Below are 3,441 nucleotides of genomic sequence, written 5' to 3'. Positions count from 1 at the left end.
CGTGGGCTTCCAAGTTTTTCACTCCCATCTTACGCGTAATTCTTAATCCGGCCAAGAATGCTTCGTATTCCGCTTCATTGTTCGTACTTGGGAAATCAAGCCGAATAGCGTAAGTGTATTCTTGGCCTGCCGGGTTAATTAGTTTCAACCCTGCGCCTGAACCTTCGTTGTTGGCTGCTCCATCAGTGTAGAGTCGCCAGACATCGTTAATGTCTTGTGCTGGAGAGGGTTAAGCCTCTTCCTGGCACTCTTTTTCCCGCGATGCGGGGACTTCTGGCAATAAAGTCGGCTAAGACCTGGCCTTTTATGGCTTGTCTTGGCTTATACTTTATCGTGTATTCCCCCAACTCAATTGCCCATTTGGCTAGGCGTCCCGACAACTCGGGTTTGCCTAGAACGTTTGCAAGTTTGAAGTTGGTGAGAATGGTGATTGGGTGACATTGGAAATATCGTCTTAGCCTGCGTGAAGCCTGTACAAGTGCTAAGACTAATTTTTCCAGGGTAGAGTACCGGGTTTCCACGTCCGTTAAGACGCGGCTTACATAGTAGATGGGCATCTGGATGCCTTTTCGTTCTACTAGTAAGACTGCCCCGGTTGCTCTGTCTGTGGCGGAGAGGTAGAGAATTAATTCCCCCCCCCACTTCTGGTGCTGTGAGTGTTGGGAGTTCGATCAAGCGTGACCGAATCTCTTGAAAAGCTGCTTCCGCTTCTGGTGTCCAGCGGAAGTGCGTTTTCTTCAAGCAATTTCTCAATGTTGACACGAATGGGAACGACCTATCCGCATGGTTTAACAAAAAGCGGTTAAGTGCGACTAGTCGTCCATTCAGTGTCTGAGCCTGTTTGATGGTGGTAGGTGATTCCATTTTCATAATGGCTTCGACCTTTTCAGGGTTCGCTCTGAAGCCATCTTTGGTAACGATGATTCCTAAGAACTTCCCTTCTTCCATCCCAAAGGAACACTTGCTCGGGTTGAGTTTCATGTTTATTTTTCTGAGCGTGTTGAAAGTTTCTTCGATGTCTGTCAACATCGCCTCTGGCTCAAGGCTTTTGATGACCAAGTCATCCATGTAAACTTCTAAGTTCCTCCCGATTTGGGCATGGAACTCTTTGTCAATCAGGCGTTGGTACGTGGACCCAGCATTCTTAAGTCCGAATGGCATCATTTGGTAACAAAATGTGCCAACTGGTCTTTGCGGGGACCTACCTCTTCAATGGTGCATTTTGATGTTCAATTGTTCTTTTTATTTTATATGTAGAGATGTAGAGTTTTCTTTATATATAAAAACTATGTTTTACAATCCGTGGATTGCGCCAGGTATGTTCCTAAACTTGTTTAAATGTGGACATTTAGCATTATACGATTCATCGTTCTTACAAAATGATACATGTAACTTTCAAATTTTACATTTTACACTACAGTTTTTCAAAAAGACGAGCAGTTTTGCCTAAATTTAGAATGTACAAAATGCGGCTCTTATTTGAAAGGTCATATATACATTCCTGTTCAAATATCAAAAGAGTTGTTGCCTTTTGTTAGGATGATGTCATTGGCCGTTTCATCCTTTTGTCGCCTTAATTTGAACCTGTTTAAGAAACGTTGGTGGTTTAAGTGTTTTGGTGGTTTTGTTTGTTTAGTCTCATGTAAACCTGGTATGGTCTGATGTTGTCTCTTTGAGCCTAATGTTTCTGGATCGGGTGTTGCTAGAGGGATTCACGAAAGCTACACAGTAAAGCAATTGGAATAACATAAATCCAATAAATTAAGTCTAACCAAGTTACCAAAAGATATATAGTCTATTATAACGTTACCTGGTTTCAATATGTTTCTCAATGTGTTGTCCATGTTTACCACTTGTCCAATATTCCAAATCATCTACAAAACATGCCATATTATTTAAAACATCAACCAAACACAAAGGTATTATCCTAATGATGGTCGTACAAATGTAAACAAACCAAAAATCCCAAATCCAATTTGAAAAATAAATGATGGTTAAACATAAACATAAGAAAACCAAAGAAAATATTATAATTTGTAACAAACAAAAACAACCCTCATTTATATTGTAGAATGACAATTGTTTGTAACCAACAAATCATATATTTTATTTTTTTTATTTAATATTTAGTTAAAGTCGCTACACTCATGTAAAAAGATGGATTAGTTAAAGTTCAACTGTCTACGTGACAATGATTTGACAGTTTTTACAATGACGTGTAATTATAACTACAACATAGCCTAAGAAGGGAGGGAAGGGTGGTTGATGACCGCTTGCATTGTAGAAGCCAGTTTTAAAGGGCGGTTTTCTGGACAGGTGATGTGGGATGGGACTATGACCTTTTGAATTGTGAGTGCTCATTTGCTCGTAGACTCGTAGTAGTTTAGGTATAGGCTAGAAACAGAAATTTTATAACTTAAGGCAATGGGCCAGGAACAAGGGCATTTTAAATCGAATTGGATCCATTTACTTGATGAAGTTAGATAGTCTGCACAAAGCCCAATTACTCCATTATAAAGTGAGACAAGGCCTGCCTAATGAACCCTTTTTTATCAAAGCTTGTGATTTAGTTTTTGAACAAAATACATTTTATTTGAATATGTATTTATCATATTATGATATGTATAGTAATGGGGAACATGAGCTTATGTAACCGAGACACATGTAGCTTATGTAACAGAGATATTGTCCGTGCTACCAATTTAGAGTAGTTATAATCAAGTATCAAACAGTTGAAGTTGTATAAATGATTCACATTTTGTAAATAGGTTGATGCGTCGAGTCATTATATACAACCCAACATTGTTTGTAATCCCATTTAAAACCAAACATGTTTAGACTTTCAATATAAGTCTACTAAAGGGGTGTTTGGGATTCCTTAGTTTACCTCCTTATAACTTTTCATTAAGTTAATAAGTTACAACATTACAACTTATTAAACTTTTCCTCTCACAATATAAACAATCCAAGCACCTTATTACTTTTCAAAAAGTTAATAAGTTATAAGTTACTGAAAATTAGCAATCCCAAACACCTCCTAAAGTACTAATTCCAATATAGTTACTTTTACCAAATATAACGTGGCTGTCACTTTCTATAACAAGAAACATAATTGGTCATCCTTTAATCTTTGTTTATCATCGAAATTACAACCAGATAATCTTTATTTAATACTAGATTGAGGCCCGTGTATTACACGGGTAATCAATAAAAATTTTAAACTTTAACCATTAAGTGACTTACAGTCAACAAAATGATCATATATTGTTAATACAATTACAATTTATATAAAAATTACAAAAATTACATAACTAAGATTACACAAATATGTTATAAATAAGTACTTCTTCCGTCTCATTAGAAGTGTCATTGTTTGAAAAACACAAAGTTTAAGGTAGATTGAATGATTACTTTTCTTGCTTACCAAATGACAATAATGCC

This window comes from Bidens hawaiensis, unplaced genomic scaffold, assembly GCF_021521415.1.
Source record: "Bidens hawaiensis isolate Kalapana, Puna unplaced genomic scaffold, B.hawaiensis_p1.1 tig00025990_1, whole genome shotgun sequence".
Classification (NCBI taxonomy): Eukaryota; Viridiplantae; Streptophyta; class Magnoliopsida; order Asterales; family Asteraceae; genus Bidens; species Bidens hawaiensis.
The sequence above is the reverse complement of the archived record's forward strand: the minus strand, read 5'-3'. Positions refer to the sequence as shown.